Raw genomic sequence first — 14,715 nt, 5'->3', positions numbered from 1 at the left:
GAACTACTTTATTCTTTTGTCTGCGCTGCATGGCAGCCATGGTGCTCACAGTGCGAACTCGATCTGCTGTATTGGAGCTCTGCTGACATCGTTTTCACTGTTACCTCATCAGAGTAATTTCATTATTGATTTTGGCTTTTATTCATGTGATCTGTAGATTACCGGAGTACCTTCTTGGATAATGCATGGTAAATATTTTTGTATTTTGTTTTTTATTAGCGCTAGCACTTCCATGCACATCAGAAAATGTTTTGTTTCCAGGTCCTGAGGTGTCTTTAAAGCACCGCCGCCCATCATGCCCAGGCAAGCTGTAGGCAGGTGTCACTGTGTTCAGTGTGGGAAATGAGGTCTCAGTGGAGTCAGAAGCAGGGAGTAGGGAGCGTGGACAAAACAAAGGGTCACCAGGACACTTAGCAGAGACCTCGAGTGACTTCATAGTCGAGGTTTGACCCGGAGGCAGCGTTATTTTGACATTTCAACATTATATGCACTCTGATCTACTTAGTACATGTTCTGTGCAGCAGGCATATTAACCCTCTGTGCTACCTTATAATGACTCCAAGCTTACACTAGACAAAGTATGTTCTCTCTCCAGAAAGAACATTGATCGCCAGAGTTATTTTTACATTTTTTCATTGTATGCACTTTGTGATCTGCCTAGTACAGGTTCTTTGCATCAGGCACTTTAACCCTGTGTGCTATCTTATAATGACTCCAAGCTTCCCCTAGACAAAAGTAGGTTCTCTCTCCGGAAAGAAAATAAATAACCAGAGTTATTTTAACATGTTTACATTAAATTCACTCTAAACAGAATAAAATTCACAAAGGGAAAGACACAGCTGTGACAGTGAGCCAAAGGGGCCAGGAGTGTCTGGGCATGGAATATATAGGCCCGATATAACTTTAAAATTTTGTTCCCTCAGTATTTATTGCTTTAATATTGATATGCAGCTGCCATATTACTGCGCAGCACTATAAAGCTATTTTCTGCTCTGAGGATGTATATTTCTTTGGGCCTCTAGGAATAATGAGTTATTTGTTTGAGCGCAATATTAAAACTTTACTGAACTCCCTAATGAATACTTTTTTAAATTTGTGCACTATGGCGTTTTCCAAACCCTGTGCAGGCAGCCAACCCCAGCTCATGAGCTGTAGCTGCAGTCCGTGATGAAAACAGTAAGGAAGGTGCGGAAATCCTGGCTTAGCTTTGTTTTCTCTATGATATACTACTGTTCAAAGGCATTCCAACTGTAATATTGTGAAGTTGGAAGCCAGCCCTTGGAGTAGTATTCATAGAGTTGTCCAGCTCCCTAGTTCAGAACGTGATTCGATCATTTAGTTTGTTTCTGCTTTGCATACTGGGACTTATAGTTTTATTTTTAATAATGTGATACAAGCTGTGAATACAAAGCAGAAACCCGACTAAATAAACTGCACACGATAAACTGCACACGTTTGAGTCTGTGATAATTGAGCTGCGTGTAAGTGTATTTATAAAACCAATCTCGAGGAGAGCTTGAAGTTGATTATGCTGTACAATGATCAATATTTTATAACTAATATTTCAGTTCAAGACTAACTGAGGATCATTAATATCATGTGGGATGGCTCTCCTCAAGCATGTGTAAAATCATGGGCGTTTTGTTCAACTCCCCAGACTGCAGTAAAGGGACAGTGATCCAGTAAGCATGCATTCTTGTAGTACAATTATATATTCATTGCCCCGGGGGCAATGTTGCCTCTACCAACTACCAAGTAAATATGTTTTGCAACTGGGAGTAGTTTGTGTTTTAAGGGCCTTGTTTAATAAAATATTCTAGTAGGCCTACTAGCGTTTCAGTTGTAGGCAGGGCCACTGGAATTATGTGGCAGAAAGGGACCAAACTATGTGACAGGGTTGACCAATTAATGTGGCAAAAATAGTCCATTTATGGATTTACAATATCAATAGCTCCAACTCAAGTAAATGCAAGGCCTATTGCATTGCAAATGCATGTTTAAACTTGGTAACACTGTATGGGCATTGGTTGCGCCTCAGTACCAGTTATAAATAGCAAGAAGCAGCCGAAAGGTGACCAGACCAGCTTTGAAAGGCCCTTCCACTGCGTGGCAACACGTTTTGCTGCATTTTTAGCAAGTTTTGAACTGTTTGAGCTAGAAAATATATATTTTTTTAAATCAGCAGATTGTGGCTGATGATGGATTGTGATATATGCAGCTAATCGATAACTATGCAAAAATCACTGTGGCCGCACAGTCACATATTTCCAGTGGTCCTGATTACAAGGATGATGTAGAGCCTTTTTATTATTCAGTAATGGATCACTCCTGGGACAGTGCTCTCTATCACAATTAATGCACTGCAAATTCACGCCTGCCCTTGGACAGCACATTAGTGAAAGGTGGATCGACTGAAGCCACCAGTCCGACTGCAGTGAACTTGGCCCTCTTGCTGTCACCAAAAGTGAGCAATTCTTGAGTAGAGGACTGTGCCCTGCGAATGATTAATCAACGGCCCTGTTTTATTCCTAAACAACATAATTTGATTTGCTATGGGTAATGAATACTTCTTGCCCGACTGCTCAAGTTCTTTAGTTAGGAAATGGAGTGGGAACCCTTTTCTCAAACCTTTCTGTACTTTGTTGAGTTGAAGATGAGGCACACTTTTAGTGATTTTGTCTTTTGATTATATAAGGCCTATGACAAGGAAGACGGAGAAGCTGTTTCTGACCATTTTCTTTTTTGCTTAATGTTTGGTATACTGTGGTCTGATCTTGTCACATTCCATACAGCAGCCCAGCCCTCAGATGGGCTTGGTCACCAAAACTGAACAATACTGTTTGAAGAAAGCACAGAGAAGAAAACAGTTACAGGTGTATATTTTTTAAATCTTAGGTGAATGGTTAATTGTGAAATTCCTTTTAACTTTCCGTAAACAGGTTTGAATGTGTCCTATTGTGCATTCTACCCATAATGCACGATTTGCAAGGAAGAAAATTCAGAGGGTTTGTAATGCTAAATACTGGTATGCAACTGGGGCATTACTTTACAATACATTTTTGAGAAGCCATGTGCCATCTGCCACTTTATATTTCAGCCCTGTTTTGCCCAATATTTAAAATTGGAAAATGGGTAAATAAAATTAATGTTTAAACCGAATAGTGCAAATAATGTCATACTGTCTCACTTAAAGCTTTGTATTGTGTCTATGAATGTGTATTATTATCTTGCTTAAAAGTAAATGTTTGTATACTGTCTATGTGGAATCGCTTATTCTTTGAATTTTCTATTGGATCGTGTCCCTTTTTAGGTTGAACCCCCACTAGACAGCACATGTGCCGCATGTTGCAAAGCATATTATGGCTTACCAATACATTAGTGGGGCTTAGAGCCTCCCCATTGCTTACCATTGGTTGTCTTTCCTTATAACTCTTATTTTCCTGCATCTTAGTCGTGCTCCAGCTTGTCAGTCTTGTGTTTGTCCCTCCTGTGGAGCTTTGCTTCTTTACCATTTTTAGGGTCGAGCCTGAGTTGCATGCAGATCGCAGCAAGACGCTTTAGTTATTAGAAAAGGGCTCAGAGCCCTGTCGACTTCACGTCAGCGTGTTTCATTGGTTCCTGGGCTTGCCTAGTAAAATCTGCTTGCTTTCATTAGTGGAAGGCATGCACACGTCATGCCTTTTCCGGTGGTTAGCCCTCCTCGAGCGCAGCGATCAAGTACAGAAAACATGCGAGGCTCGCTGTTTTCTGTCAGGTCGTGGACTACTTTTTCTCTATTTTATTAGCGCGATTTCGCTTGGCAGAAGTCCAGCGCTTTACACAGTTAATTTCACTTTTTCGGGTTACGTACATAAAAGCACTTTTGCCGATAGATGAAAAGTCGGGTTAGGAGTTTACAATGCGATCAGCTCTAACATGAGCAAACGCGAGACCCGTTGCATTGCAAATGCTTGTTTTGAGTGGTTAGCATCTCCTCTTGCATTGCTTGCTTTTCAAGCGCTACTTTTTATTTTTTGGTTGAGCGCTCCTTTAAAGTGTACATGTTTTCTAGCAGTCTTTCTCATGTCCTTCACTCCCCTTACTTTGCTTTCTCTCTTGGGCATTGTGAAATCGTTTCTCAAAAAACTCAGCTTTGATCCTATCATTTCATCTAACTTCAGAACAACCACTGTTCTTACTGCAGTTTCCAAAATCTTAGACCATCATTTGCCTTGCCAAAAATCAGCTCATTTAAAAGACTATGCTTTCGACCAAATAAATGCACAGAAATTGCCCTGGGTGCTGCAGATGCCAAGTTATTTATGGCCATTGACCAAAACTACACTAGTACCCTCCTCCTTTTGTATTTGCTGGTAGCAATAGAAGTGGTTGGCCAGAGCACACTTGAAATCTGGTCTCCAACTGTGAACTCTGTTAGGGTTTCCAAGTGGTTTGCCTCTTTCTTAAAGGACTGATCCCAAATAATACCTATGGACCTCTATACTTCTCTCACTCGGAAAATTAAAAGTGTTTTCCAGGGCTCAGTTATTTTGCCATACTTATTTAACAGCTATGTTCAACCACTGACAACAGACAATAGCACACTGATCTTTGAACTAGCAGATAACTCAACGCAATCCATTACTAACTGCTGAGATAACCTGTTCAAAGTTAACAAGTGAATGGACAGTAACTGATTAAAGATTAACTTTGACAGAATTGAAGTATTCTTTGTTGGGAGAAATGCCTCAGTGTGGTCTTCACAATGTATGTAATATTTTCCTTTACCTACTAACACTATTAAAAGCCTGGGAGTAAAGTCTGTCATCTCAAAATGGAGGCTTACGTTTCAGCAGTAGTCTCTGCCGTTTACTGTCACACGTGTAAGACACCCTTCCTCTCCTAGATTCAGGCGGCAGAAGAGCAGTCATCTCTGCCATCACTGGCTCCATCTTAGATTTCTGTATTGCACTTTATTTAGGCATCAAAAACCGCTCTTCAGCATCTCCAATCAGTACAAAACCATGTGGCCAGGCTCCCTGTAATTGCCCCTCCCTTTGCCAGAGCAAAATCTATTCCATCAAATCTACATTGGCTTCCCATCCTTAAGACCTTGGTTTTCACTGAATGAAGTGCACCTGTTGTTAGTACCTTACGCTTTTAGCGCCAGAAGGCCTCCCTGGTGATAGAGTGCTTTAGAAACGCACTTTAACATAACAATGGCTGAGCTAGAGCCCTGGGACAAGGCTGAATGGAATGGGAATGTAGGCAACATGTTAATGTTGAGAAATCATAGTTAAAGTTGAGCAACTTTCTTTTTAAGAACGTTTAGTCATTTGAAGTGACAGTGAATGAGAGCACCTCGACACCCACGTCATGCACCGTTGTACTGTATCGACCACCTTTTCACACTGGACCCAGCTGGGCCACGCTTCATAACAGTATCGTCCGAGTGCACTAGGTTGATTAAATATAAAGGTTGGATAAATTGGCATTAAATAAAGAGAACGCATTATCTGTAAGGTGACCGGATTTTTAGGAGCAAAAAACAGGTCAGACATAAAAGAAGGACTAACAACTTTACACTCACTTTTATATCTGGCCTGCCCCGTTTTATTTGCGTAGCTTTGTGAATGTGTACATGTGTTTATTTACACACACACACATACATAGTTACACACATTTGCAAGACTACATATATAAAATCAGCTATGATTTAACCTCCCACCCTGCACCCCCAACCCACCCACCTCTCTCTGATCCCCACTCCCTCTGCTGGGAGCAGACAGGGGACTGTGTTGCCTGGCAGTAACAGATAAATTACTTTAATTATTTCATAGTTTGTAGGCGTCTTTAACTTATGCTTCCCCAGATGATCTGACCTTTGTCCTAAAAACCGGGACATTTATTTAATAAACTGACCTTTGTCCCAAAAACCTGGTCATTTATTTAAAATTAAGAGAAGCCTCGGGACACCGGACAGTCCCCTAAAGAACCGGGACTGTGCGTGGAAATCCGGGACGTCTGGTCACCCTAATTGTCTTCCTGCTGGTGAATTCTGGTTTGTTGCTCAGTTGTGCCCGCGTGTTCGTGCCTTGTGAGTTCTCCACTCTTCTGGCAGGGCAAGGTCTGTCTCGGTGCCGCCCCTTCGTGCCTTTGCGAAACCGTGAATGGAATGAAATCGAACCTGTCCAACGTGCGTTCAATAAAGTATCTGCACAAAAGGGCGCCCTGGTGAAATAGTAATTAGGTGTGTGTCGGTGAGCAAGCAGGAATTTGCAAACGCCAGCACGCACAACGCGCATTCTTGACCCACACTAGTCCTTCACTGGTTATCTTTACATGCCGCCTGCAAGTGCCTTTTTATATCTGGCCATACCAAACGAAGCGGCTTTTTAGGGCGTCGGGGACTACGCTTGTAACCTGCACTTGAATGTAGCTTTCTTACGGTGGTTTGTCTCTATGAGCTGTGAAGCCTCCTTTATACTTCTCTGCTTCATTGAATTATTTACTGTGATCTTTTCATCTCTTGTCTCTGATGAGACGTTCCTGTTTTTGAGAGTAAAGTGCAGGATCACAAGCATGGCGTCATGGATATTCACACTAGGACGTGCAACACTGTCTGGACAAGTGTGGTCGTCTCTTACATTGTTTGCAGGGTGATTGGTTTGGAACCATTTAGCGTTTCATTGCAGTTTCCCATTGACTGGCATTCTTGTTTGTTGACCGCGTCCGCCGTGAAGGGCACCACCTGGCAGATACCTGCGACATAAGGCAGCACCCTGGCATCTCTGGTACATGCTGCTCCCTCTTAAGCGGAACCCGCACTACCTGGAAGCCCTCTGCCCGGAGGGCAAAGCAATATTTTGTTTCTTTATGTGCTCATTAGACCCGGTGACAAACGAAAGATGCTCTGGGGAAAATACACTGAAATTAAGCCAGGGAGCGCCAAAAGGAAAATATTGCCTCTCTCTCAGTACACACAATCAGTTGCTATGCCGTTCTCTGCAAGCGGGGCTTTGCGCTTTTAATGCTCCCGCAGATGGCTTTTCAAATGCACATACTTTAGTTACCCATGACTTTATAGTGTCTGCAACGGTTTGCGCTCTATCCACAGACAGTCTATATACAGACAGTGTATCGTTTCACCGCCACCGCCAGTGCTGTAACACGAAAAGGTGCGGTCCACTTGCAGAACGTGAAGAGGGGCCCCTCAGCCCCCCACTTCTGACACACATTCATTGACCTTGGTCTGAATGGGGGCCCCGGCAAAAGGTGGGGGGGGGGGCACTGAATGCAATTAGTTCCTTTTCTGCTAGCGGGGCTACGCCTGTCTGATACCAAGAATGAATACAGTTTTTATTTAGATTTGCGAGTACAGCGCTCATTTAAGGAGAATAATAGGGCACATCGGCCAATTTGTACTTAGTAGATCTTGCAATTTACAGTTCTGTAGGAACATCCAGATAGTGAATATATTTTTAATAGAAAGCGCACTGCATCGAGAAAAGCCATTTGCACAAATGTCTGTCTGTTTTTCACTTGTAAAATGTAACAGTGCCTTACAAGACTGCTTAAATGCATACCAGAAAAACACCAAAAACATGAAAAAGGCAAATATACAAAAATGCATGAATTATAAAACTGGACGTGGCCTACAATACCTCATAAATCCACCGGTTCTCTCTCTTGTCCTCTCCTCTTCTTCCCTCCCCCAAACACCCTTATGGTGGACTCCTAGTGCTTTTTATCTGACCCAGGGCTCGAAAAATCATACAAATGGTTACTACACCAGCAGGTCGAGTAATAATTTACTCAACCAAACTGTAATGTATTTGACCCGTAAATGGGTCTCAAATTGTGTGATCCTAGGCAAATAGTTTAGAGTCTCCGTTTTCTTCATTCTCACATATGATTGCACCTTCAAATAAATGTCTGCAGTACTAAAAACCCTCTTTCGTTTGATTAAGTAGACTAAGGTTTGCTGCATGCATCAAAAGAATCTAGCCCACTTAATGACGTCTAGCCCACATAACCTAGGACTTCTTTTAACAACATTGCTGTCAGGGCAAGAGTGTTTCTCAGTTTGTTTAAACACTCAATTTTAATAAATATATTACTAAACCATAATGTGGTAATTAATTGTTATCTTCACAGTAACTTTCCAAGAAATGTCTAAAAACATCTCCACTAACTTGCTGCTTTACTGATAAAATTATATAGTGTATTAACAATCTTTGAAAATTGGGTTTTAGAAAACATATCCTTTGCACATCAGCACGTAAAGTATTCCGATTTGTTTTCCTATTACATTTTGTTTTTCATCACACCGCAATATAAAAAGGGGCTTTCACAACTACTGAAACATATTTTGAAATGTTTGCACAGTTGACTTAGTCATTTAACTGTTGTGTGTTAGGAAAAACCTGACACCCTATATCCTTTTATTTTACATCCTAGGCAGCAGGTCACACAGTTCACCTTACAAAGTCCTGGAACTCTGCAGTCAGAAGGAAAATTAATTGTAAGAAAAACTGGCTTTTGACCTCTGTGAACACAGAGCAAATGTGACATAAGAACAATATTTAAAGGCATCTTTTGTTGCTCCTCCACTTTTCAACTGAACAGAACACCTGTTCACGGTCAACAGCGGTGGAGTGGATTTTCAGAGCCCTGAGACCCATCCTCAATCTCTGTGTTTCCCACCACATTCACCAGTCTGTGTTGTATTCTTCCACTTAAAGAGGCAGAGCCACCATGTCCCCTTTGGGCTTCTTGTATCGCTACCTTCCTTTGCCCACTACACCCAATTTTCACTTGACTGCGTACTCCTCTCACCATGCCCTGCCAGTGCCACTCCCACTTCTGTCTTTCCTTTTCAATGTTGCAAACCCGGAAAGCTCATAAAATCAGAAGTATGCTCCTTAAGGTACCTAAAGAATGCAGACAGCCCAAATTATGAACTTGCACTCTCTACCTGAGCAGCTTTATTCTGTAGTCAGCAGACTTTCTTCGTATGTGGTGTTTATGTATTTTGCTATATTGAATAAGCTGCAAACTCTTGTTTTTACCAACATTTTTCAATATGGCATTTAAAGTTAACTACTTTTCTCTAAATGTCACATTGAACATTCTAAAAGTTATTCAGAAAATTATTTGTCTTGACTTTTTCTGTCACTATTTATTTTACTCTGATTTTCAGAAACTCTTCAAAGTGTCCCAGTGGTGGGCAGAGGATCTGGTTGCAAGTCATGGCTTTTTTCGTTTTGCAGTGCAGTCGTTCATCCAACCACACGCGCACATCAAAAGAAGAGGGAGGAATTTGTCAATTAGTAGACAATGATTCTTGCTTTTGAAGTTCAGCAGTTCTGTCGGTCCCCCATTGGTGTTCCTGGCCCCTGAGAATATGTATGTTTTCAGGGCATGCTGGGTATGAACATACATTTTTTTCATTTCTCATTTACAGAGGAAGGCTTTTGCAAATGAACGACCCCTGTGTAAGGAGTTTTTTTCCCTAAATCCTTGCACCAAGTTGGATTGTTGGTAATTAGCAGGGCCACTGGAATTATGCAGCAGGGGATGGTCAAATTATGTGGCATGGTTTAGTAAATTATGCGGCAAGAAAAGCCAAATTATGCAGCACATTTTGTGATCGTATTGCTTCATTATTTTGCCATTTTTAAACTTGTTAACACTCTCTGGGCATCAGTTGAAACTCATTAGTACCAGTTTAACATCCACATTTAGCAATAAGCTACAGAAGAGTGACCAGTCAACTTTTCCAAAGGGCCTTCCACTGTGCAGCAACATGTGTTGCTGTGTTTTTGCTAACTTTTTCAACCGTTTTAGCTAGAAACAATGTTCTTTTTGTTAAAATCTGCAGATTATGCAGCAGATGATGGATTCTGTGGCAAGTGTGGCCAATCTACATTCATGCAAAAATCGCCACGACCTCACAATCACATAATTCCATTGGCCCTGGTAATTAGTTTGCCGGACACTGACCATAGACATTAGATCAGTTGGTACAGAGTGAATATTTTCATTATCAAGACCGGGCTGGTGCCATGCATTACCCTGTCAATGAGGCTGTGTGTGTGAATTAACTTATTTACTTCACCGGCATTCACCGTAGAGATTTAAAGTTTGTGGGGATACTGGGAGGGCAGTGTTATACTGTAGACTGGACATAATCACTACTGTCACCAAACTATTTTTTGTCTGGCATGGGCGGTAGTGGGGGGAATTGATGTATTTGCCACAGGTGAGAAGGAGTGTTTTTGTAGGCTGAATGTTTGGAAGTAAGGTCAGGCTTGTGTAAATGACTTCATCCGGATATCTGGACTTTTGCATTGGTGACTTTGAGTTAAAGCTTGGTCAGGTTCATCCACAAATAGTCATGTGAGAGGCAATTACCTGTCAATCATATACCCTTGTGTAGTTGCCATAAGCTTTTGTTTTTTTAGATATAATCATGCTTCTGGAGATTTTTGTTTATTTTAGTAATGGAATGTCTAACACTACTGTAAAAGACAGAAAACAACTCCCACGGCGGTAATCTGGCTACGGTTCACTTGAACATTTGGATACAATCCTGGTTTCTCTTCATCTCCACTCTAAAAGTACATTCCTGTGGTTATGTATGTAGTTTTGATATTTCCTGGGAAACTGACCAAATGCCTTTACACTTCAAAGAGTATGTGAACAGTTGACAGTGAAATCGAGAAACTCTTTCTGAAATTGCTGTAAATTAGTATGTTTTTTAAGCATTTAAATGCAGCCAGTCTTGCAAATGTATCATGATCCAAATGTATTTTGTCTAACTCGCGCGGGTCCCTTTGCCGTATTGTCTGGATAGATGTTCTGTTCTGACCAGAAGGTTAAGCTGTGTCAGTCCCTTACTTTTGAAGTCCTTAATCGGATAGGAGTTCAGAAATTGAATCTTGGAAAAAAAACATTCCTTCGAGTGCAGTGTCACACTTATCAGACTACAGAGCATCTTATTTGTGTATATTTGTAAAATGTGTATTTTTGTAGTTAGAAATTTTAAATGGCTTAACCGAGGAATTTTTCTGCCAGTGTTTAGGAAGAAATTCTGATAGTTGTATATGAAACATCAGTTTTCTGTTCCTGGCATAATCCTCTGCTTTGGTCTTCCATGACAGTGTGTGTCCCAGAGCAAAATCTAGATTCACCAGTTCAATTACAATGGAGAGCAAAGGATTTCAAAATGTTTATTCTCCAGACATACCCTATTACTTTTCCAGTCTGAGCCCATATCCATTCACCTGCCAAAGTAATGCGATGGCGACCAAGTTTTTTATGCTCACTTTGTTTAGTTTGAGCTTCATTTCATTCCTCAGGAGAAGCTAGGCACATTAGCACTGGGCAGCATAAATAAACACTGAGTAGCTGGGGTGTTGAGCTTGTTGATTGTATGTGGTATGGGATCACAGCAGTGATGGATACCACAAAGGCATAGACTGTGCGTCATATTTGCGTCCTCTCCTCGCCATAGTTTTCTTGGTGTTCTATTCTCATCACGCTGTCTTTTCTTGTTCCACTTTACTCTTTTTAGGTCTTCTTTGGTCTCTTTCTTCGCTCTCCTCTCATCTGTTTCTCACGCTCCTTCCCTCCGATTCTCTGTTCTTCCCCTATCTGTCCCTTTCTCACATTTTTCTCTCACCTTTCCTTTGCCCTCAATTAGTCATCTATGCTCTCCTCTCTCTTAAATTACTCTTCTCCCTCTCATTCTTCTGTCACTCTTTTATGCCCTCTTTGCCTTTCTCCATTTCCTTTCTCACCCCTCTCCTTCCTTACCTATCCCCTCCTCATCTCTGTTCCTCTGTATATCTGCCTTGTACATACTCCTCTCTCCATCAGACATCGCAGCGTACATGTAGGTTTGAGGCCCTGTATCCTGAAGAACCCTTGACATTAGGGCAATCCCAGTAGCGTGTACACGTGTTCAGCCCTTCAGATGGGAGGCATCTACACAGTGATTCTTTGTTCTAAAAAGGGATGAATCCAAAGGTATTACATTGTTCAGTTTACTGTGATAAAATATTACCATTCTTAAATGTCTCTTTTGGAAATGGTTATTTCACTATTTTCTACTCTTTACTTCTGTGACAATTGAGACGTCAGTACAAAGTATCAATCATTCTGAACATTCTTAAAAACAAACCCTGTCTAAAAAGAAAGGACACTGGGCCATATGTACGAACACATTTTCCCATTGACACAGAATGGGAAAAACCCTTTGATATATCTGGCCTTAAATTACTTCTTATTTGTGGTATCCTTAGCACTTTGTTATGTTGGAAGTATAATGGTCTCAACCCAGCTAACCTGTTCAATGGATGCGCCTCCCTTGAATCCTGGCAGACTTCCTATCCTGTCTCTTTGCAAGTTACGTCCAAACTAACTAGTCCATCAAAGATCACCCTCCACCCTTCCAATCCTATAGACCAGCTTGAAAAACTCCTGAATGACCCACTGTCCCTGAATTTAGAAATGCCAGAATTGGAACTGTTTGTAGGCCCAGGAAAGACAACAACTATTTCTTTTCAAACATCACTATAGCCCTTGCTTCCTAGTCCTATATCCCTTGTTTCACTACTGACTGTTGCTTTCTTTTTCCCCCACACATCCATACACATGTTCGTCATGTTAATTTTTCCCTATAGGTTCACAATGAAACCCCAACTTTTCTCTTCATCTAGCTGCGGGTATCTCTCACCACAAAGAATGAATGCCTGGGACTCCCAGTTTTCCACTTAACTTCTCAGTCATTCAGACCAGTTCACCACTTAAAAGTAAAAAAACACCACCATGGTCAGCTCTTTGCTCATCTCTTCAGCCCTTCATCGTGTGACAATCACACCTCAGGCATGCAACCCTCAACTAAAAGCTTTATGTTCTGATCCTTCATATTTTCATGCTAACTCTGCTTTATCGCAGTTGTGCACTCCACTCGGCAGCTGCTTGTGTTGGCCTCGCCGAGCATTATCTCTCTTTCGTTGCTGGGTACTTCCATTCATGCTGGTCCTTGTCTGTGGAATGGTACTGCCTTTCCCTCTTCACCAGTTCCCTCATTTCTTCTTCTTTTTTATTTGTATTTTTTTTACATTTTTGGGAGGGGCACTGGATAAAGAGGTCCTATTTAATTGCTCACCATGCAGCCCTGTAGTATCATTAGCTAAGCTAGGATCCAATGTAGCAGATTTGGGAGAAGTGACTTGCAGGAAGAGGAGGGATTACGTGTTTTTTTTTCACTACGCAGTGACTGTCAGTAGATGTCAAGCCATAAGGTAGGGTGTCCCCTATGAATGGGCACACATTGAGAACCGCTACCCTCTATTTCTTTGCTAAGTGAAGAGAGAGGTGCAATTTTGCCTCTAGATTAACGATGGTACTTTCCTAGATCATGTTCCCTTCAGGTTGATCCATTATGCTCTACAGTAGGATTTCTGGACCTTTTTGGTAAATTTGTATACAACTAGTTGTAATTTTGTCTTGAAGACTCGCAATGTTTTCTTTTTCTAAGATTACCCTTCTTTGCCTGACCTCTCTCATTACGTTCCTTCCCTCTTCATTTATGTGCCTTGCAGGGCATGATGAGGCCTCACAATGCACATGGTGCTGCTTGTGACACAGCTTCAGAACTCTTCTCACGGTAATCCAGTGAAGAATCACTGTCATATGGTGAACTGTATGATCAGCTAGACAACTTAGCACAGAGTGGGTTTCTGCTCGACAGTGGGGGTTCGGCACTGCAAGAACCCATTCATGTTATTAACATCTCATTAGGACACGCTGTGCGGCTCTGGAGTGCTTTGTTAATCCTCTAGGGCAGGGTAGGTTTTGCTACTCAGTTCAAAATATCCACAGGGCCTCCCTCCCCATCGCACCAACCTTTCTACGCAGTGCTTAATATTTTTTTTTTTTTTTTTTTTTTACAAATTAAGTGCCAGGGCCCAAGGCACTTCATAGAAGTCCACTGCACCTAGCACCACCAAGAGCCCTGCCATTCTGTCGAATGCCTCTACCAGTATTATCTGTGTGCGTGCTAGATTTATCATTTATAAACAAACACTATAATTTATAATTCAGTTGCAAAATAGAGGTACTCCGCGACCATATGGTGTAATCCCATAAATACAAGTCCGTGTTTAGAAATAAGTGCCAGTGCTGAGTACAGGTGAACACCAGCACAATTTAGGCACTGCCTCCAAGGCCTTATCACTCCCCCTAACAAATATTTTAAAGTTGGCCAGTTTGCATGATTCTTAATAATGTTAGATTGACTCCTTGAAGGCCCTGTTCAGTAGAAAGTACCACTCTGAAACACTGGCTTTATTCTAGATATATATTTTTCTATTACAGTCTCTTTATTGAACAGTTAGTGGTTTTGGAAGAGTCGTTGTGTGGGAAATGTGAAGCCTATCTGTAAGCAATGCACTGACCAGACCTGCCCTACTTATCTATTTCCTGTACTCTAATGTTGATTTAAATCCTTAGATAAGAGATTACATCTAAACGTTTTACATGAAGTCACAGCTGGAAAGGGAATGAACTTTGCAACTTATTGCCCCTGCTCAGCACAGGTGACAGTCTCAATTTTACTAAAGAACACATGTTTGAAGGTGCTGCATTGTAAAACATATATTGCCTTGTAGTGTTTCCGTAAAACTAGCATACCCCTACATGGGGCCCTGAAGCGCCTAGCCACCT

At 41.4% G+C, this 14,715-nt stretch overlaps 1 protein-coding gene across 1 annotated transcript in view; it reads left to right on the top strand.

Moving 5' to 3' along the window:
• The window catches only part of WWC1 (WW and C2 domain containing 1), a 347,981-nt gene that overhangs the window by 63,996 nt on the left and 269,270 nt on the right, over positions 1–14,715 (top strand). The window lies entirely within an intron of this gene.

Source organism: Pleurodeles waltl, chromosome 7 (genome assembly GCF_031143425.1).
Source record: "Pleurodeles waltl isolate 20211129_DDA chromosome 7, aPleWal1.hap1.20221129, whole genome shotgun sequence".
Classification (NCBI taxonomy): domain Eukaryota; kingdom Metazoa; phylum Chordata; class Amphibia; order Caudata; family Salamandridae; genus Pleurodeles; species Pleurodeles waltl.
The sequence above is the reverse complement of the archived record's forward strand: the minus strand, read 5'-3'. Positions and strand labels throughout refer to the sequence as shown.